The sequence below is a fragment of the Pollicipes pollicipes genome, unplaced genomic scaffold, assembly GCF_011947565.3.
Source record: "Pollicipes pollicipes isolate AB1234 unplaced genomic scaffold, Ppol_2.1 Scaffold_7261;HRSCAF=8764_pilon_pilon_pilon, whole genome shotgun sequence".
NCBI lineage: Eukaryota > Metazoa > Arthropoda > Thecostraca > Pollicipedomorpha > Pollicipedidae > Pollicipes > Pollicipes pollicipes.
In genome coordinates, this window is record NW_023597054.1 from 23,325,427 (window position 1) to 23,348,833 (window position 23,407).

General features: G+C 49.7%; 1 pseudogene; it reads left to right on the forward strand.

Annotated features, from left to right (window-relative positions):
- The first annotated feature begins 15,053 nt into the window (after positions 1–15,053).
- LOC119112311 (charged multivesicular body protein 3-like) lies at positions 15,054–23,271 on the forward strand (annotated as a pseudogene).
- Positions 23,272–23,407: the final 136 nt, after the last annotated feature.

The following is a 23,407-nucleotide window of genomic DNA, read 5'->3' on the forward strand; positions in this document are numbered from 1 at the left end:
AGGGTCAATTTGACCGCTCTCAAAATTTTTTCCGGAATTGTGTCCGAAGGGCGCTGCATAGCCGCCCAAAATTTTGCATAGCTGTTGACAATTAAATAACAGATCGCTTGATATCAAGAATTTAGATGTACCTTGCAGGGTTGCTGACCTACGGTAGATCAAAGTCAGGACACAGACTCAGCGGAATCAATTTCCGGGGAACCGTTAAATCTGATGCAATAACGGAGTATTAGACGAAGGCATACATCTCTGAGACACCTCCTCAAGCCATGCAGTAATTGAATGAACAGATCCTATTGACCAGGGTCAGGTATGAGGGTGAGACCAAGGCCAAAACCAACCTGCCTTATTACTCTGGGGCGTGCTGTTTGAGGTAGTTTCTGGTGCTCAGTTAAAATTGATTGACACCAGGAACGACATCTCATATCTCCCACAGACTTTTTAAGGTCAGAATAGGTCACTGACCTAATGTGACCCAGGTCAACATTTTGTCTGTAGGAGCATACTGCCTAACGCAATCATTATCGCTTATTCAAATGCAAAACTCAAATCGGTCTAGTATGACTTTGGTCACCATGACCTTCAAAAGGTCAGGCAATGTCACTGACCTTTTTGAGCACGTGACCTTTTGCTTACAACAGATATCTAGGTTCTGGGGCGCTTTGGAGATCAACCTGGAGTTTGACCTTTTTTGACTTTATTTGACCCGAAGATCATAACATAGGAACCTCAAAGTTTGATCTAAGTGAGTTCACGTACAGACCAACACATCCTGTGAATTTGGTGTCTCCAGCTCTCTTAGTTCCTGAGGCGTTTAGGGGGGGGGGGGGTCAAGTTGGCCCCCTCACCCGAACAAAGGGTATCCAACCGACCACCCGGGCGCCTTTTAATAGACTGTGTGATGTGAGCATGCATTTTAAAAAAATGGAACATACTGCGATTTTGGGATTCTTGTGCAGACAATAATCAACCTTAAGTACACCAGGAGGTACTGAAATTACAAACTTTGGCTATGTTACCAAACCTGACGTTGCAGGCTATGCGCAGGCAGACAATGGCCACTCGTGACCATAACTAACGCTGAACATCCGTGCTATCTTTTTACTATCATTATGCTTGCTTCCTTGTACGTACCATGAGATGACTTTGGAAGTCTGTGATCAATTTATAGTGTTTTATAAGAAAACACACTTCCCATATTCTACGCCTGCTACCGACCCCTGCATGCCATTCTCGTCTCCTTCACATTTTAATTTCAGACGTCGTTATCTTAGGTACTTCTCCGTCGTATTTAACTCGTGTCTCTCTACATCTTGCCAAAAATTTTGTTTCTTGGTTTGCCGACAGCTGTTGTGGCCCCGGTCATGTTTGCCTATCAGCATCGGTCTTAAAACGCTCGCAAAATGAACATGATTTCCAGCTCCCAACAGGTTGTTTGCCTTCGTGGCGACTCACGCAAAGAACAGGGTGAGAGTACATGTTTGCGGACATGGCTTTTCAGTATGGGAGCATGTTGGCGATGCTGACACATTTATGAGCTAGAAAGGGAACAGATGATGCAGGCTGTGTGCTTAGCCCATTGTCATTTTCTACAGCAAAAGTCATTAATTTGTTTGCCTAGACAGGTAGGCTGATGCCCACGTAATGCTTCAGAAGACAATTATGGTCCATCCATCGACAGGCGGCTTTAACAAAAGAAAAGAGTTTGGATTACATAATCCAAAAATATGTCTCTAGTGTAGATTAACTGGTGTTTTTGCTTTTGGTGAATGCAAGCTATACTCCGGCTTTCTATGAATGCAGGCTGGCGGCACCATTTTAAAGCTTTCTAGCTACTCCTGTTTTATTATTTTCGTCGCGTGCTGAGGCCCTACGCACTTGTCTGTGTCTGTCATAAGAAATGAAAATTACGGGCCTGAGCGGTTATTTAGATACCTTTTTCTTGCGGGAAAACATATTGTTCCAAGCTTGGGTTATGGGCATATCAATACTTTCAAAACCTTTTCAAGAGGACTTATAGGGAAAACACCTTCTAACATTTCAGGAAGTGACAGCCCAATTGTTCACACCACCTTCTGGTTCCTCAACCAAGTGCAGCCACGGCGCGGCTGTCTGCCCTGTGACCGGCTGTTGGCGGCTGACGGCGGCATTTCCAGATCGTCCAGTGTCCGGGTCCTGTCGGCAGCCTTCTGCTCGTCAGTGACGTGTCCAGGGTGCTGGCGGCGGTGGCTCCTGCTCGCCCGTATCCGGGTGCTGGCGGCGGCGGCTCCTGCTTGCCCGTGTCCAGGCGCTGGCGGCGACTCCTGCCTGTTCATGTTCAAGTGCTGGCGGCGGCTCCCGCTCGCCCGCGTCCCGGTGCTGGCGGCGGTCGCCCGGCTCTAGGGCGTGGCGTGACCGGGACACCGGCGGCAGCGAGCGAGGCCGACAGCCTGGCAGGGCCGCTGTCGGTCGTCGGTGACGGCGGCCTCACGCCAGCGTCGGCTGCGTCACGCCGCCTGTCCGGCCGACTGCCGGCCAGATCACGGCCGGTGGCGTCCCAGCCTGTCCGTACTGCCGTGGCTGTCCGCACCGGCCGGGCATTGCCCCAGCCTGCCGGACGTAGCCCGTCCCTCTGCGGCGGTCGTTCTGGCCGCCGCGGCTGTCCGCACCGGCCGGGCACCGCCCCGGCCAGCCGTCGCGCACCGCTCTAATCTCTGCACGCGCGGGCAGAGTTACCGCCTGCTATGCAGCGCTGTATTGTTTTCGGTCTCTGCTGAAAGCAGCAGCCGACTCTGGCCGCGCCCAGTCAGGACTCCAACCGCAGCTCGCACAGTCATCCACGGCAGCAGCCGACTCTGGTCGCGCCCAGTCATGACTCCAGCCGCGGCTCGCACAGCCATCCACGGCAGCAGCTGACTCTGGCCCTGCCCAGTCAGGGCCCACACAACCATTCGCGGCAGCAGCCGACTCTGGCCGCGCCCAGTCAGGACTCCAGCCGCGGCTCGCACAGCCATCCACGGCAGCAGCCGACTCTGGCCGTGCCCAACAACGGCCCACACAGCCATTCACAGCAGCAGCCGACTCTGGCCGTGCCCGACAAGGGCCCACACAGCCATCCACGGCAGCAGCCGACTCTGGCCGTGCCCAGCAAGGGCCCACACAGTCATCCACGGCAGCAGCCGACTCTGGGCGTGGCTAGTAGCGGCCCACACAGCCACCCACAGCAGCAGCCGACTCTGGCCGCGCCCAGCCAGAGTTCGCACAGCCATCCACAGCAGCCGCCGACTCCGGTCGCTTCTAGTAAAGGCTCGCACAGCCACTCACAGCAGCAGCCGACTCTGGCCGTGCCCAACAAGGGCCCACACAGTCATCCACGGCAGTAGTCGGCTCTGGCCGTGCCCAGCCGGGATTCGCACAGTCATCCACAGCAGCAGCCAACTCTGGCTGCGCCCAGCCGGGGCTCGCACAGCTATACACATGGGTGGCTTAACAAAAGCGCGAACAGCGGCTTACATTCGTCCTAAGCCAACGCCTGTACCTTGTTCCCAATTGTCAAGTGTCGTCCCAAGTTTCAGCCTATGACGTCACAGGTAGTTGCATTTCAACGGCTGCTACACTTTGGAGTAGAGTCCGGGGCGTATTTGTGCCAAATAAGTTTGAGGCGGAGCAGCGCAAAATGACGAAATCCGCGCTAAAATTCGCAAACAAACAGATTTCTACCTGGAATCGACCACTTAATTTTTCGAGTGAGAGAGAGAGAGAGTTGCCCCTCAACTGAATAACAAACTGCACCCTTGGCACAGTCACGTGTATGTGATGTAGCCACCTTTGACATCATTGGTAGCCAACTCGGGTAAGTACTTTGCAAAATAAAAGAGGAATTGGGCTCTGAGCACCACGAGGCGAACAGTTGCGAAGCTCTCCTACAGCTGCAAGTCACCGTGTTCAACTGCTGTCAATGGTAGTTTAAATAATGAACAGCTGCAGTTCACCACTGCAGTTATTCGTTACCGCACCTACGCTGTGGTCAACTTGACACCGTCAGAAGTCTGCTGGAGGGTGTCGGCAGTAAAGGGGTTAACGCGCCTGCGTCAACCACTGCGCGTGTGGGAACGCTGAGTTACGGAGTTCGATTCCCCGCGATCCCCGCCCTTCCCACCAGGGTGAGAGGCAAGCGACGCCATCAAGTCTCAGCAGCTGAGTGCGTCGTAAAGCCTCAGTGGCAATGGCGGCAATGAGATCTGCTAACACTATCTCGCTCGTGCACAGCGCGGCGGAACCGCCGTGGTCATTTTCCCGTCGCCGAAGAGCTATTCTCGATAAGTGCTACCCTGTCCATCGTCCACCCAAGGCTCGGCTGGGAGACCGAGTTTCCTGTCGACCTGCCGCTGTCCGACGCGGTGCACGGGCATTGCAGCCTCCACGTGCGCAGGAGAGGGAAGAAAAGCCCCGTCAACTGGACCGCAATGGTGACCGCATCGCGTTTGTTCCGGGCACGGTGTCCTTCACTCGGCATCTTAGAGCGGGGATGCAAGAAACCCCGACAACAGCTTACCTGGCTGCGTAAAAAACTGTACCTGGTCTATTGTTTACTCTGTTGAATACCCAGTCTTCGTATGGCGCATCCATGGTAACCGCGCAATGTGCATCCACATGACATGCAGAATAAGGTCAATAATGCGGAGGTGGAGCGGGGAGGGGGGGGGGGGGGGGCGTGGTAAGCAGGGCCGACACTGAAGCAGGCAGACGAGCGGGTAACGCCATGCAGCTCGCACTTGCGCGCTGCTGGGTCCCATTCTGCGGTCCATCACCACCTGCCAGCTCTTCTGTCCGTCCATTAAACCAGCCTAAACCCAGACTCTCAGAGCGGTGGCCGGCACATACGCCGGTCTGGTGTGACGCAGATCAGGACAGGTCCCACGGTGGCAGCCGGCGGGACCTGTCCTGGCCAAACAGAGGCGAGGGATTTGACCTACAGAGATGGCCTAGCAAATGGGACGCGTTGGGGCTGCTATCTACTGAACTCCATTCGTCACCTACAGTCAACTCGCGCAAAAAACAAACCTCTCCGGGACGGTCTGCCTGAGCCCGGGGTACGCACCCTACCTGGACGGTCTGTCTGTGTCCGGGGTGCGCGCCGTACCACTCCTGGACGGTCTGTCTGTGCCCGGGGTACACGCCGTACCGCTCCTGGACGGTCTGTCCGTGTCCGGGCACGCGCCGTACCGCTCCTGGATGGTCTGTCCGTGCCCGGGGTACGCGCCGTGCCGTTCCTGGACGGTCCGTCTGTGTCCGGGCACGCGTCTCACCGGGAGTCTGTGAGCGGACACGCGCTCTGGGGCGCCTGGGACAGGCCGCCGGCTGACCCGACTGACCTGCGACGACGGTGACCAAGACGAACAGCAGCGGTGCCAGCGGCCGGGCAGGGGGCGCCTTCATCTCGTCAGTCGTGACGCCTCGCAACCCAACTGCAGGTCATGTCATCTGGGGACAGAGAAAACCGTACCAGCTGCACACACCGCTGCAGAGTCAAAAGTTCGTTGGGCTTGTCTCTGGGAAAACACGCAGCTCAGTGTTCCAAAACAGCATTCTCAGGTGCCATCGTTGCCTTCTTTAAGTAGGAAGACATTTGGCGGCTTCTTGATTCGTGGATCCAGTTCAGTTAGTAACAAATTTGCAAGACTGCGTGGCTACCAGACAGCATGTTCTTCCATGCACGACGCGCAAATTAGAAGGGCTTCTGCCTGGCGAGGACTAAAATAGCCGGAAGAATGCGGCTGATCATATTTGCCAGCTACGCCTGCTCTTGCGCGAAGAGTTGCCTATCGCCCCATACCCTATGTGGCATAGTGGCACAGTGGCAGCGTCATGACTGTCATCCCCTTGGTAAGCAGTTTCCGTGGGCATATAAAATTACATCGCCTGGGTGCAAAACACGCAGATGACGCATGATGTGTGACGGTAAGCCATCATAAGTCCGGCTATTTTTGATCTGCCTGCGCCTTTCAGGGCACGGACTCTAATCCCGAGAAGGTGAACAGTCAGTTTATCGACTCTCCACAATCCGATTATAAACGATACCATGCTAAACGTCTGCTGGTCAAAAATATCAGAAGCGCTGTTTTTAGCACGGGCAGATGAAGATGAAGGGCTTGACTGAAGGACTAAGGTCAGTTCCAAAGCCCGAAGACAGCATTGTCAGCCGGCTGACGAAACACAATGGTGCCGCCACTCCGCCCGTTACTGGCTGGAACAATACTGAGCGGCGAGGCCGATGTCCCCGGCCGATACGCAGAGTGCGGAACAATCCCAACCAAGGAATCACCAGCCGTGTGCACACCGACCAGTTAATTCACCGGAAAACGGCTGTAGACGGTACTGCCGGGTAAACTAAGAAAATCGCATTTTCAGTTAAGCGTGGATGGCAACACAGCTTATCGTGCCTTGGCCGCTAGGCTGACTGAAAAAGAAAGTCGGCTTTTTCATAGACGAGAAATGGTGTCAGGCTGTTAAGTAAATAACACAGATTGGAAGGCTTCTTGTCACAATTTACATCTGGTCTTACAATGATGGACAGCTGATATTCCTCATAATGAGCATACGGCTCCCGCTTAGCAACCAAGTGGAAGGCAGAAATCCACCACTGCAGAAATCAATAGGTTTTTGCTTAACTGATGTCAACGGAATCAACTCAATCGGAATCGATTCCCTAATTAAGCCACATCCGCTTGGTCGAAATCAAAGTGGGCCCAAAGTCGTGCTGAGCTTTCCGTAGCCAGATTGAGGATCAGCCCATCACGCCGTTAGTTTGAATCGATTCCGATGAAGCGGTGTCAAGGACAACATATGATTTATGGTAGCTGCTTGTAACGTATGTTCTACCAGGGGACTTTTTTAATGCACTTCTCGGTAAGTGGGCTTCGCCGCCCGCTGAGCTAACCATTCACGTTCATTTGTGCCGACATCATCCATACCACTAGAGGTGTCGTTTTTAAGCCCACAGGCCTGCAACGCGCGGGTTAAAACCGCTCGAAAGCGGTTTTGAGTGGTCAGATGCATTCCATAACAGCTGACGACGGCCCTCAGCGGATTCTGCCCTCGTTATTTGCCGGTGACTAGGACTAACGCTCCTGGCTACACAGGATGAGAAAGTGAAGTGCCGTGACAGACGTTGACAGCGTAATTTAGGCTAAAAAATAATTAAAATCAACTAATTCACCATAACTTGGTGGTGGTGCACTGGCACTTTATAGGTCTATCATCAGACGTAACTGGTCCTGAGGTTTCAGTGTGGGATATTTTTGAAAAATATCCCAGAGGTGGAGCAACGCCTTCAATGGAAGCGCCGCCAGCGGGGCCACTTTTCACAATTGGTTGGGGGGGGGGGGGGGGCGGGCCGGTAAAATTGGCTTAGCCTACCTTTTTTAAACCCAAAAAACAGTCCCAATTTTTCTTCGCGTTTTTGCCACATCATTTTACGCCGCTCGTATCAAAATCTTATAAGCATAAAAATGTAATCTCTTTGGCGCTGTGAGGTAATTTCTCCACATTTCACGACGATGGAAACCTGCATTTTTGTGAAAACTTAGAATTGGGTGTAATTCACACAAAAAAATTAGAAAGTTGAGTCAAATAGTCGAGCTTGTATTTTTCCATTTCTCTGGCCCATTAATCACTTTTGGTAAGATGCATTGAGGGGCTCAGAGAGACATTGGGGAGGACGTAGGTCAACATTGGAGGGGAGGGGGGGGGGGGCTCAGGTCCCCGCTCAGGTACGTAAAATGAGCCCCTGGCCACCACTGATCGTGATATAAGTAAACAGCATTGTTTATCTGTTGGATACAAATACAGTCGTTTCAATATGGCATGGCACAAGAAGACTGTTCGAAATCCTGTGATTTAAGCTCAACAGGTAATGCCCACGTGACTCTGGGATCACAAGCATCATCGCAGATCTCTCGCGCATGCCAGACTGTGACCCCGAGATGCCAGCCAACGTGGACCCTGATGTAACTGGTTCCTCGTTTCGGCATGAGACTGCCGCTGACGCCGTTGCGTTAAATGTTGTCAGTCTTAACTATTTTGCACACAAAAACAGATTCAGTACGAAGAAAATTATGAATCTGGGCCTTGAACATATCACAAACCCGCGCACACAACTATTACCACGTCCGGATAGCATGCCAGCAGCACACAACGCTCCCATAACAGCGCGTCATAGTCCGAGCATGGCAGTACTATGTCATCAATGCCATGATAACAGTACCATCCCATCACTGTCATAATACCGGTACCCTACTGTTAGTAACTCGCAGTCAACGGAAGCTCAGACTGTTCTGCTATGATACCCATACCGGATTTATCGTGCACGATAATCAGGTAATTTAAATTACGATTATCAATCACACCGAGAACGGCGATTTAATTATGTGCCACAATTCACATGATATGTCCATAGTAGCACAAAGGGCATTACACTCCGGCTAACTCATGCTCTTCCAATCGCACTGTAAGTGAGAGTCTGACTCGCCAGCAGATCAGCACGCTGGCTGTTAATGGGACTGTATTAGGGGAACACGCAAGTGCCGCTGGTTCAGGAGCCACTTTCCAGTCAGGGCCGTACGAGGCAGTCGCATTTATCGGCAGTGCAGCACGCTTTAAAGCGTAACGGGCGAGTGTCAATAGCCCACCCTCCATCTGTCCTGCTGGCTCCTTCTAGAGGACCGTACCTGCGAGATACGCTGGTCCTCGTGTCTGTCGCGTGGTCACCATGTCGGCACAGTACAAGCGCTCCGCCGGATCGGGGTAAGACTGGCGGCCCACCTGTCTGTGCCGCCGGAGGACAGGTGGCGCCGCCAGACGGCCTTTGGCTGTAACACAGCCAACCGCGTCCTTCCCCGTGACGGTTTCTGCCCTAGTGCCCGCGATGTGTTTTTGATGTCTTTGGGGCCAACAGCATGGCTTCCTCACCCACAAATTTGGTGAACACAAACTATCGGCTAAGGTACGTTTTAGTACAGACGGAACTGATGACTTCCTAATCGGGCCCAGAGAGGGCCCAAGGTGTCGTGCATCCAAATGCCTTGGATACCAAAGGTGCACCAAGTGTGCCTGCTCTACCCGTCACCATCCAGCACAACATCCACGCAGCGATCATACGCCCTTATGGTCTGGAAAAAATATGACACGATCAATAAATGAAGTACTTAGATCGCCCATGTAAGATTTCGCAATACCGCGCCACCCCGTTTACCGTGGCGAGAGGAAAACTGAAGGCTTGCAAAGCTTGTGAGCATTTGGGCTCACTCTGGCGCAACCAGAGTGTGCGCAAGAGGGTTGTAAAGCTGAAAAAGGACCCTGATAGCGTGAGCACCAGTCCCTCTAAGTATTCACCTTACTTAATGGATAGGAGCCATTTGATTTCGAGGGGTACGATTTTCTTATTTTTAATTTTGCCTTCTTTAACGTGCGACCGGGTGGCCTGGTTGAATACGCCTTCGCTCGAGAGGGGTCAATTCCCCCCCCCCCCGAGATCTCAGAAACTAAGAGAGCCAAATACACCTCTATCATAGGGTGTGTTGGCCTTCACGTGAACTCATCTGTGTCAGAATTTGGGGTTCCGAGGTCAAACAGGGTAAAATTGGGTCCTTTTGGTCAAATTAGGTATTTCGGGTCAAATAAGTTTGGGTCAAATGCAGTCAAACAAGCTCAAACTCCAAACTGGCGTCCAAAGTACCCCATACTTCTCCTGCAATCACCGTGAGCCTAGATACCTGTTCTAAGTAAAAGGTCACTGGTGTTTATCTAAGGTCAGTAACCTCGTTCGTCCTTTTGAAGCTCATGGTGACCAAAATCATGCAAGATTGCTTTGATTTTCGCATTTGAATCACCGTCAAGGGCTAAGCTAGGCAGTATATTCCTAAATAAACAAGATATTGACCTGCGTCATTATAGGTCAGCAACCTATTCTTACCTTTGAGAAGACCATGAAATACGTATGATGTGGTTCCTGGTATCAACAAATTGAAAACGAGCGCCAGAAACTGCCCTATACAGCAAAGTCTAGAATAATAAAACAGGTTGGTTTTGACCTTGTCTAACCTTCATACTTGGCCCTAGGTCAATGAAATTTGTTTAGACAATTGCCGTGTTGCCCAAAACTATCTCAGAGGTGTATGGCCTCGTCTAGCACTCCGTTGTTGCATCAGATTAAACGATTCTCTAGATCGTTTTCACTGAAACCATGGCTCGACGTTTACCTGCCGTAGGTCAGTGAATTTACAAGACACATCTACATTTCTTACATGAAACGATCGACTATTCACTTTTCTATATCCACGCAAAGTTTGGCATGGCTATGCCGTGCTGTTCGGAAATCATTGCGGAAGAAAATGCGGGCTTAACTTGACCCCAGCCCAAATGTGTGTTAACTGGAATCGACGCCAGAAGCTACTGGAGGTGCAATTCCATTTGTAGTTTGGAGTCAATGAACTGAAATCAGTAATTGTTAAATAGGCAACACCGTTTCGCCATATGCAGCGAAGTTTACCTTTGCATTCACTTACAGGCGAGGATTTGGCATGACATTGACTATTAACGTGAAATCAGGTCTTATCTTTCTCAACGACATTAACTTCAAGATTATCTGTTCATCTTTAGGACATCTTTTGATGCCGCACGACCCTGGTTGAAAGCACCTTTACGTACTGAGTTTGCGTGAACAGGGCATAACTCACACATGGCTGAGTATTGGGCGGAAGATGCTTCACACTCTTTGCGTGTTGTGACCGCTCATTTTACACTATTTGTACTTTTGGACACAATTTGGAAAACCCACAACAGCGACAAGCCCAAATAACGGCGACATAGTTTGGGAGCAGCCCGCTCGCAAATCTCAGGAGCAAAAGCAACGATGCCCCGCGTTGCAGTCTCCGAAGGCCGCGAGGTGTCGGCGCTGTGTCTGCTGACGGCGGCGGCTAACGGCCGTACAAGAATGGTTACAGATCTAAGAGAAGTACCTTTGAACGCTTTGGAATATCGATTCGTACGTTTAGAAAGGACCTCGGCCGGCCTTGATGCTTGCGGCATTTTTAGATTGATAACAGGACGGGATTAGCATTGACGGCGCCGTTAATTCTCGCTGCAATCTGGTGGTGGAACTGGAAGAGCAAAAATACTATATTTATGTTGCATATAGATGTAACTGACAAGTGACGTACACACCCTAGTCTCTATTCTATGAACAGTACGGCTTGATTGTGAAATGCCTTCGGAAGCATGACCTCAGGACGGCCGTTCCCGCGCGCCAGGCGGCCACCACCTGGTGTTAACCGCAGCGGCCAACGGCATTCGGTTTTACAGAGACTGCAACTCTGACCATCGATTCTCTTGGTCCTGAGACTGCGGGCGCACAGGCTCAAACACCAGGAAGACGGGAAGACTGCTCAAAATTCGTGGTTACGGATCGACTGCCGGCCTTCATATCCCAAATGCCCTGACCGGCACACAAGGCCTTGTGATGGATACTTGCAGGCTGGGGCCCTTGTTATAGCCTCAGCTCAACCCTTTGCCCCCCCCCCTTCTGCTCAACCCTTTCAGTTAGGAAGGGGTCCGTTGTAGATTCAGAAAGGTCTCTGTTGGGTCTAGGGTGGCCCTTAATAGACCCAAAAAGCCCTTATTCATCAGTGGACTATCCATTCTAGGCTGAGAAAGTAAACATCTCACGCGTCGAAAGGCCCCTCTCACCTCTGAGGCCTGGGATTGCCCGATGTCTAGTTAAACTCAGAAATGGCCCATGTTGTGTCTGGAAGTATCATTTATTTCATCCCCAGAAAACCGGCATGTAAACAGGGGCGCATAAACTATGCTCAAATATGGTGGAGGCGGGAGGGTGGACTCGAAATGCCAAAATTAGCCTTCTAAGATTTGACAGTGAATTTCCAAAAGCTTGAACTGACTCTCTACAGATCTAAACTAGAGGCCACTGGTATATGGCTGAGGCTTAGGACATTTTTTTTTCACATACCGCACCCACAGTCCCGCGAGGGAGACGACGGCTCGGGCCATCTAATATAGCACGGTTGAGCCCGTAGTCATAAAACACTGCATAACGCTCTTTTACTTCACATCAACAGACTAAGTGACCATTGATTAGATAATCAAATATTACTTATCTAGACCTTTCACTCCATGCACAGCACCAAATTCATACTCTGGAGAGAGACTTACGGAAGAGCGGGGAGAGTTGTTGAAGGAGGGGGCTCGAAATAGCTCGCAGCGCAATTTTGTAGCACTAATTTGATAGCAAAATGACAGTAAAATCAATCAGAATTTAGAGCTCAGTCTCATCGACATCACATCCTTCAATTCCAAGGCAGTGTACATCTAATCAGTTAGTGGAGCTAGGAAACTACCACAGGTGGCAAACCGCTCGAGACCCCGCTAAGCTCCTGGATAACATTGAAACCCATTATCTGACCGAAAATAATGTTTGCAGAACATGGTTCAGAGACCACCAGAACTTATGGCATTAGCACACGTCCAGGGAGGGGGAGGCGGTCAATTCACTCTTCCCGAAGATTTGGAAAAAAATCCGATTGGTGTCGGCGTAGCCGCGCCAGCCTTACTATGCAAATCTGTGGGCAATTTAAAGTAGATATTTGTATGTAAAGATAGATGTACGTTGTAAGGCTGCTGACCTATGGTGGGTCAAATTCAGACCATGGCTGTCAGCGAAGGCAGTTTCGAGGGAAGCGCTCAATCGAACGCGACAATGGAGTGTGAGACGAGGCCATACATCTCTAAGATAGTTAATCTGGTGATGCAAGGATTAAATTTAGGATAAAAGTAAACTTCATTGGCCTAGAGTCAGGTACAAATGTCAGGCCAAGGTTTAAGCCAGCCTGTTTTTTTTCCTCGAAGGCTTTCTGTATGCGGTAGTTTCTGGTGCTCATTTCGAATTTACTAATAACAGGGACAACAGGAGACATATTGCATCGACTTATTTACGGTCAGAGTAGGCTACTGACCTGCAATGACACGGGCAACATTTTGGTTTCAGGAGCATACCGCCTAGCGTAATCACTGATGCTCATTCAAATGCAAAGATCCAAACAATGACGTAGCATTTTGGGAACCATGACTAACTGAAGGTCAAGAAGATCACTGACTGTAAATGAACGGTGGTTCGACCTTTGGTTTTAAACAGGTATCTGGGTTCAAGGTGGTTAAATGAGAAGGTCTGGGGGTGCATGGGATGCCAATGTTTCTATTTTGTGACTCTGGTGGCTTTAGCTCTCGTAGATTTTGAGATCTCAGAAGTAAATTGCCCCCCTTCCCACCCGAGCGAATGATATTCAATCCGTGTGTGTTGAATTCTTTTGTATTAAACGAAAATGAAGGGTCTTTCTCATTCACGCGTGACGTTAGAAAACGCAAAGGAAAATTCACCTGCGGCAAAAGTTATCGTGACGGGGCAGTGCTACGCACTGCTGTCAGTGTTAAGCTCCCCCCGGCCTGATTTCAAATTCAACACTGTCCGCTCTTTAACCGGTCTGATTCATTCCCGTAGTGGCCAGAAGTTCAGCATAAGGTAGCTGTCAAGATAACTTACAAGTCCATATCGTCATGCGACAACTGACAGTTGAAAGACGTTCTCGACATAAATTAACTTGTTTGATCAAAGCTTGTATGCTCCGACGGCTGGTAAACGTTATCAGGCTATTATACTAGGAATTTTGTTTTTCGCTCTCGGCTCGACCATTATCAGGTGTTTTGAGATAAATGCGCGCATAATGCAGCAGTGAAGATGCTAGATCTAAACGTATGCGAGGCCTGCAATTCTTTGCTCGGAGCACCCCGACAAAGGACTTCCCTACATACCGCAAGGACCGACTGCGCGCCGTAGGGGAAAGGTTAGCTGATTTGGATCCGGGTACGCTGGGTAACAGTCCCAGAAAAAAAAGAATTGCTCTCCTAGTGGCTTTCTGGCTGGTGATCAGAGTCAACCGAGGTCGGGACAGATGTTTCGTAGCCTTGCACGACATGAAAAACCCTCCGATTGGTCTTGTCCGGAGAAATAACCGCAGATAAGATCATCCGCTTAACTGAAATTAACGTATTGGGTGGACGTTGTAGGGTACAAAGGGTAGGCTATGGTTCACAAAAGGTAGTATGGGTCGCAAAACAGTGCAAGCCATTGAGATAAAATTCTAAGAAAGAGCGTATTGAATGTGACTGAATTGGACGGATTTCGAGGTCTTAACCTACGCTAAGCAGAGCATTGCTGTGTCAAGCCGAGCTGACAGGCCATCCGATGGTAAAATCCCAGCTAAACAGTAAAGCTTTAGGTGGCAGAAGCTTAACGTGTCAGAATGCTCATCTTGGGACATCCTGCTGATCTTGGGTGAACACTGACCCCGGTGGCAGGGCATTCCAGTCAGGGAGGAATAGAGAGCACCGGAGCAGCTCAAACCTTTATATAACCTAACCACCATGTCACAGCTGAATTGAGGCAGGCGCTGTAGCTCACTGAGATACAATGGTGGTCAGTCGCTGAATTTACGACTAAGTTGCTTTGTTGAATTGAAGGGGTCCGTCGGCTCAGCGGTTTGGCCCCTTCGTCGCAGCGATGGGTTATTTTATTTACTTGGAGGAAGAGGTGGCTGCAGCCCGCTCCCTTTTCCAACTTGAACTCCAGTCGCTCAACTTTGGAAAGAATACGGGCCAAATCTGGGAAGAAACTTGTTTGTTGGCATATTTGTTATGTTTGTATTATATGTGTACTCGGTTATTTTTCACTGTTCAGCTCCCATATCCCACTCATTTCGTGAAATTACGTCACTGATTGCAGTGGGTGCCAATCAGATAATACTCAGATAACAATAGCTCGAATTAAAGAAATCACGATGCTGCGTGCATAAGTATGGCTGTGATGTAAGGCTACCACATCAAAAGAAAGGGCAAGGGAATATCTTATGAGCTTGGTATGACTAATTTCACTACACCTTCATTTCCTTCGGCCTTGAATGCGGCGTATGTCTGATCCGCCGCCCACAGTTTTGGGTGATACGGGAAGTACGGTACAACAAACAGTGCGATACGGGAAGTTGGCGCCGCCTTGTTTGATCCCGGGATACACGATTAGATATCGGCGGTCGGGCTGAGTCTTCGGTAACATTGGAATCAAAATAGGGTTCAGAGACTCAATCATGGGGTTGTTTGGGAGATCAAAGGAGCCTGACCCGAAGGAACAGGTAAAGGATTAGCTGAGTGCATCACTTGCGAAACTTGAATTGTTAATGCCTACTTCGTTAGCTAGGCTACATTGTTATTTTGGTTATATTCTAAGACCTCTGTTTGTGTATTTTGTAGTGCTGGGCTGAAGGCACCATGGAAATGGACGCTGTTTGTGGTATGCTTGAAATTTGTCTTGCATGTCTTGCATGACTTGCCGCAGCAATGTTTTCAGGGCATGTATGCCAGATGTCTGAGCACCCAAGTGTAGCCCATGGTTGCTATCAATTTCCATTTGTGTGTCACAAGAGCTAGTGTTCTAAAGGATTTATTATGTTGCAATGGTAATTTTAGGCAACTCACTGTGAGGAAATATGTATACACAAAATAGTAGGGCAATTCCGCTTAATTTGGCCTGGTGTGAGCTCTGTACACACAAGTGTTAGGTTCAGTGCACTGCTGTTGCTTGGTAGGTTTGAGCACAGTTGATGGATTTTTATTTTTCAGAATGTCCTGTAGGCCAGACTGCAAAAAATGCACATGAGAACATGTCACACATCCCAACATAGCAAAATCTGAGAACTTCTTCAGCACACACGCATCTTACATCTCGTTGCCCAGAGTTTGGTGCATGGTTAACACCAATTTCACTGCATGGGTGGCCAATTTTTAAGGAATTGTGATATTTTAAAGGTAATTGCAGGCCACAATACTCTGAAAATGATTTAAACCCAAAAAGTTCTGTGGAAGTCTGTGAAATTTGGTGTGGCCAGTGTTCAGCACATACAAGCACAAGGTGTGATGCTCTGTTGTGACATAGGCATCCTGCAGTCATATGGGACAGTAGATGTTTTTCAGATCAGTCTGAAGGCACTAGGCACCTGGCTAGAGCCAAGTCTACAAAAGTCTATGTACTGCACAGGATGCTTATATTGAGTCAGTGTGTGGGCCCTGAAGCAAGCATCTGCTCATATCTGGCTGGGTCAGCTTGTGCTGAATTTGTAAAAACAGTGCCTAGGAAGTATTCTAGATATTTTTTATTATAAAAATTTACTCAAGCAACATCACATGCATTGAAGCTTAGCTCTGAGGGCACAGAGAACACCTGCTGTAATATTTGGGGTGACATGTATTTTCAGCCTGGTTTGGAGCCTGATTGTCAGTTTTAGCCTTTCCTGAAGGCTATCCCAGAGTTTGACTGCCAGGTCGATTTGGGCCCTGGAAGCTTTGCAGGCAGTATTTGCTTGCTTATCAAGCAGGTTTCTCAAAACACAGTGACTTGCCAACTGTGTGTTGTGCATCCTATGCAGTAACTTTTTATACATGAACCATAACAATCTCCATTTCATTGGGACTTTTGGTGTATATTGAACACATGAAACAAAACTGCACACTGTGTTGACTGCTCGATGTCTGGGATTTTGCTGAGCATTGATGTACTTATAATAATTGTCATGAAGCTCATACTATCCAGGTTGACTATGTTAACAAACTTGGCTAAGCTGCCACAAAACATAATTTGCCATTCATTGTCACTGTGTGATTACATTTTTCTGCTTCTGTAAAATTGTTTGCATTTGAATTCCCCATTCCCTTGGGTATTGAGGCACATAAAAATAAGATGTCTTACATGTCTTAGACTGTATCATATCCACTCCTGCCATCTCTGCCGAGCCTGTCCATAGGTCATGGTTAGGTTATGTATGTGGTTGTTATGCTTTTGTGTTGGTGCTTGTGGTCATGTAGTTAGTAACTACATGACTGTATGTTGCAGACCATACAGGGACTGCTGACTCTTGGTGTCCTTGGCTGTTCCTGGTCTCTGTCACCTGTGCTGTTGTCTGTGACCAATCATAAGCCATTTACAGTCTTCATGGCATATCATGGCCTTAATCTTTTTGCAGACATGAGTTGTAAAGTCACTGACATCTCTTTTTGGTAGCTACATCAAAATGCAAGTGCACAAATCCCTCAGGGGACTCCTAACATGAAGACAACATTTTTAGAATTATTCACTGTGCTAAATCAGAGAAAAACATTAGAGAATTCAGCTATAAGGTAGGGTGACTGCAAGGGGTGCTGCGTCCCATGACAAGTTGGCGGTTGTCTTTTTAGATGTATTTGTTTAGATGCAATGCCATGACCCCAATGCTGAATTTATGTACAGTGTAGAAAATGCAAATTCTAGGCTTTACAGATACATCACTGCCCACCTCCCTCATTCCTACATCCTTGGTGGTTGCCTTCAGCTTATGTTTTTTGCAACCAGTTGTAAGCTGCTCTCATAATGCTAATATTTTATGGTGAATTCTTTGCAGGTGAATGAATGGGCAAAACGACTCAGGAAGGAAGGCTATCAACTTGACAGACAAATCAGAGGTGAGGCTGTTTGTCTTTCTTGTTGTCTCCCTGTGCAGCCATTTCACCCACAGTTAACCTCAGCTATGCTTTGAAAAACAGATGACAATCTAAGCCTATGCACCAGCATTTCTTCCACTGTTCTTAAAGTTATGAATATGATTGTGCAGATGAAGTCTTACGCTATGTATGTTTCTATCTGTCAGTCAACAGCATACTGCCAAATCAGAGTAAAGAGTCAAGCCTTTCATGTTTGCATGCATGTTTCTTACTCTGTATTCAGCAGAGGACAGTAACTGCTCTGCTATAAGACATAACGGTACGATATGAACCCACAAACACCTTTTACCATGTGGGATGAGCGAGACAATAACAGACCTGATCATTATTACCAATAGATTGCAAATTATGTGCCAATATATGTTAGTGGAGCCCTCCAACTGAGGCTGCTTGGTAAGGATGGCAAAGCCCTGGGTTGTCATAGTTCCTTGAGTTTGGCGGTCGGGAGGTGCACTGGTGTTTGGCGTCCGCGCACTTGATATGTGAGATGTACCGTTCTGCACTGTATATGACTGGAATGTTGGGCGGCATTCGGCCCGCGAACGCGTGGTGATTTTGGCTGACGCTGACAATGTGAGTTGATTTAGCGTGCTTAACGTTTTGGTGTCGTAGCAGGACAATGATGCTAAAATCGCTAGAAGTTTGGTGCATATTGGCCACATGGACTATGTATCTACGGGGCTGTGGCTACTTTGACGCCACGTGTGCCTCGGCTTATGCCACAGGGGCTGTATTTGAGGTCGGTGTCGGAAAGGTGGCACCGACAGCTCTCTGGCCTATCGCCGGCGCATATATTGATCTGAGGGTGTGGGGATGACTTATTGATTTGTGGACGGTTGGTTCGCCAACAGAGTATATCTTGATTCTCGTCTTGACTTGCTATAATTTCCCAGATCTGACATCAGTTCATAAAACGCCCGAAAACAAGCAGATGGATGGTTTATGTGTGCTTGCGCATGGTGACGTGTACAGGTTGAGCTATAGTTTCGCCAGCACGATGATCTGCTTTTTCATTCGTCAGTATTATCCCCGTCGCTGCGCCGCTTAGTCGCAGAAATTGGAACCTGTGTTTTGTCGGCAGCCCTCAGCGTGTTTTGAGAGCGAGAAGTTATATGTTTCCCATGCTAATCAAATGAAGAATCAAATATTGGTGATGTGACATTACCAGAACATGTCGCTGACATGATAGCGATCATGTAAATGCATTTTGCACATTACAACGCAACTTTTTGAATAATTCTGCTAGTCCTTAGCTTGCTGAAAATGTCATGACGTCGCGAATAGTGGTTGCGAAGACATTAGCCCCTCCGCAGCGTGGCTGGCGTATGGTGACCGGCGGCCGAGCCGGGCCAGGCCACTGAAGCCACAGAGACGTTAATGACGTTGACAAACGTTGACGTTAATGGTCTGTTCACATGGACAGTTCTTTTACACAAGTCGGACGAGCGCGAAAAGCAGCTGACGTGGTGGCGAAAAATGTGACGTGTCATACATGCCCGAGTGTGCTCAAATGGGATCCAGAGCGTCTTTCTCGTCCCAATTAAAGCCGTACCCAACGGCCAGTTGTCCGCCTCAATCAGCGTAGATATTCAGACATGCAAGACATGGTGTCTTGAGTGCCCTCACAGTTAAGCTGATTGGTCAATTAGATTCCTCTGCAATCGATAAATCGCCTCTAATGACCGCATCGCCAATAAAGGAGTTGCGTGCCAGACATGCAAACACACCCAAAATGGCAGGCGCTCCCCTTCTCTGAAAAGAACACCCAACGCCACCAGACGGTGGATAATACCCTGCGTGCTGCGGTGCTAGCTGAAGAAATGTGTGACACACCTTACAGAAGTATGCACCAGGCATTTACGCGGCTTATCGCCCCGGGCTGTGTGCACGTACACGTGTACACGGGTCAGACGATCGTAAAAAACGCTCGCGCGAACAGCCATTAGACCCGCCCGTAATAAGTGTGGCGGGACGTGTCAGGCACTCGTGTTTTGTTGGCATGCCCATCCTTCAGCATGGATCACAGTCGCAGCGGCACTGAAACTGGGTGACACTAATAGGCATGAGCCATGATGATGACGAGCTCGCCACGTCCTACGGTCTCTTCGTCGCGTGTTTCAAGTTGTCTTTTGATGTGCTTCTCATGTACGGATTTAGTAAAGCTCTTACTCAAAACAATTTTCTTCAAAATGTCGGCTCTGGACGTTGATTCATGCTTTAGTTGTGCTGAGACGCCATAATGTAACCCTTTCCCGTAATCGCGGAGAATGAATGCCTAATGAATGCAGTTTCTGTTTCCCTTTAAAGCAGGGGTTTTCAGGGGGATTTTTTTATTTGCGTAACAGCTCACCATTTCACGCTGCTTAATTAACAGTTCAGCAGGCAACAAACGGATGTGGTGATGCGTGGAATCCTTCACCGGAGCAAAACGCTCTGCACTGCGAAATGCCTCACGCTGCCCGCCGTAGGCAAAATTCAGGCCAAGTGACAACTTGCCATTTACTTGCTTTGTGCTGCCATCGAGGATGAGCAAGTGATGGGAGGGTCTGTTTTAATGAGCTATTGCTATGTGCTCATTGATAGTGATGCATGTGTTCACTCGACACTGAAACTGTATGATGACACTAATTTGTGATCACTTATTGCTGGTAGTCATCTAGTTATCCGACCTCAAGGGGTGACTCATGATGTTTCTTATTTGGCAGGTATCCAAAGAGAAGAAGAAAAGGTGAAACGTTCACTGAAGGAAGCAGCAAAGAAGGGCGACAAAGCGGTCTGCACAGTGCTGGCAAAGGAGTGATACACTCCAGAAAGGCCATTGGCCGTATTTACACGACGAAGGGCACAGATTAATTCCGTTCAACTTCAAATGAAGCAACAGCTGGGTGAGTGTCTGTGTACCGTTCGCCGCGCACAACAGCCACTGACGGCACGTCTGCGTTGCCGAGGTCATGGCAACACGTTTGGGCAACCTTTACGTTGTGTGTATATGCTTGCTTGCACAGTCTCAGTTGACCGGCGTTGTTGATGGCGGTCTGGTTGGCTCTTGTGGGGGTTTGTGTCTAACATATTGTGTTCCTCCTGTTATTGGCCCATTGGTCTTCACTGGCGTGGACCAGCGTGCGGTTACCGTTAAGACATGTGGTAGGGTGCGACGTCTTTCGCAAACGTGGGGTAGTGGCAGCCGAGCAGATGTTACCAACCTCCTGTCTTTTGCAGTCCCCCCCCCCCTCCCCCAGTAGCCTGCCGTCAGTCGTGCCTCGCCTATGGATACCGTCATTACTGAAAATTCATTGATCTCGGTTTTTTTATCCTAACTTCAAGGAAAGTGAGCGAAGAATGGGTGTCAGCGACGCTGGCAGTTATTACTCATGTCATCCGCACTGTCCACTTCAGAGCAGCTTTGGAAAAGTACCATTCTATTGAATAACCATTTCTGGGTTCCCAGCCCCATCCCGCGCTGTGCGAGCCTCGTCATGTTTATTTGGTACATACTCCGGCTGTGCTGCCTTGGTTGCCGCTAATCGGACTCTTGTTTTGGTGATGCGGGCGTGAAGATGACCTGCCGCTCGTCGTCATATCGGATGTGCATCGTGGCCCTCGAAAAATGCATGCAGTGGTGCGGACGAATACACAAAACAATACGGTGCACGGAGCATAACCATTCAGTTTCTGTCTTGGATGTTCCAACCCGCGAGTTGAAAATCTGTTACACATGTGGGCAGCTGCTCGTCATGTTTGTGATGCGCTGTGGTTAGCGCGGTGTTGTGACTGCACAGCAGGCGTCTGCGTCGTGCGACTGCGGGCCCGCTGCCCTGGGCCGCGTGTCTGATATGACCTGATGTGGGCCCGCCGCCCTGGGGGCTGCGTGTCTGACGTGACCTGATGCGGGCCCGCCGCCCTGGACCGCGTGCCTGGCGCTCTACCTAATGTGGGCCCGCTGCCCTGGGGCCGCGTGGCGAGCGTGACCTACGCGGACTCGCTGCCCTGGGCCCGCGTATCGGACGTGGCCTGATGCGTGTCGGCCCTCTTGCAGCCCCAGATCCGCGTGGCGGGCGCTATGTCGCAGAGCACTGAGGTCATGCAGGCCATGCAGCAGCTCGTCAAGATGCCCGAGGTGGCCAAAACCATGCAGGAAGATGTCCAAGGAGATGATGAAAGCGGGTATCCTGGAGGAGATGATGGAGGGACACGTTCGAGGGCCTGGAGGACCAGGACGACCTGGAGGAGGCCGCCCAGGAGGAGGTCGACAAGGTAGGCATCGGTCGCCCGAGCGCCGGCCTGGCTGCTGCTGGCCGCGGTCTGTTGCCGCAGCCGCCCAACCATAGAGTTAGCTAAACAAATTGAACGAGCATAATTAAGGTTTTCACGACTTTAAACTAAATGTCTTGGGGAGTAGGTAGGTTTATGTGTCCACGGTCCCATGTTGTGCGGAGGGAGTCGCCTGCGCACCTGTTCTAACTATCCTGTCACGTACTGTCTTTGCGGGTACTGGGCGCATTGGACATCGTGTGTCTTTTGTTCCTACCCGCCTGTGGACTCCTATGTGAAACGGACTTAGGATGAAATTGGGTTAGATTTGAAATCAACTCAGTGGTCATTCCAGCGTGCCGTGAATTAAGCTGAATCGCTAGCTTTTGATGTGTGTCGGAATCAGATATGATGTTATTGTGAACTGGGTCAGTAGTTAATGCTTATCCGATTTGGACGGGCATCGAATCATAAGTGTTACTGAAAATTAAATGAAGGACAGCTTTAATGAGTGATAATGGCGGATGACAATACAAATTCACTTCATTACTTGTAATTAGTTGAATTTTCATTGGATATCCATAGTTGGTCTTTTTAACTAAAGTATGCGAACGAAAGTTTATGGTGGTCATTGCATGCATGATCACGGCACTGAGAACGAGAACTAGACGAAGTTTCACTTAGTTGTATGTATTCATAGACAGGCGCTGCATGCTTCAGAGAATATTGATCCATGACACTCATGAACCGGGCCGAAAAATGCATCGTTAAATGGAGCAGTGTAGCGTAGATACTGCCGGATATCTTAAACTTTCACGGCTCAGCATACAGGGTAGGGACAGTATTGAATGGCCAGCTGTGTGAATATTGATATTATGAATGGCACTGAATTTACTTGGACTGGACATAGTATTGAATTGGCAGCGGGGTGTATTTTTGCGTTGGACGTGCGCCTTTTGTTTCGAAATACACATTGGGGTGGTGATCCAGACGTTATTTTGTGTGATTCGGGACCGAGCCGGAATTAGTCATGCCTGACTCCCTGAATCAACATTTTGGGCTCAAGTCATTTTGGAAAGTCTCTGTCTCGGCTCATGGTTTAGCTCGTCACTATGTTGGTAGAATCGACTCGATTTATGTGGACAATGAAGCACAGGTATGTCGTGAAGCGACAATACGCGCCCCATCCCCTTCCCTTCCCAGCTGGGTGCCTAACCAGCGCCGATCCCTCAGGTGCTGTGGGAGATCACCAAGGGCGAGATCGGCCGCGCGCCGGACGCCGTGGCCGACTCGCTGCCGGCCGCCGAGCCGGCCGCCGCCGCCCAGGAGTCGGACGGCGAGGAGCAGCTGGAGGCCATGCAGGAGCGGCTGCAGGCGCTCAGGAGCTAGTCCCGCCGCCGCGCGCCGGAGGTCAGAGGCGTTGTCGGACCGGGCGCCGGGCCAGGGCGGCCGGCGCGCGGTGGCGATGCGCGGCCGCCGCCAGAGGCGCAGCAGCGCGTGCCGCTCGGTCGGAGCGCGCCTCCTA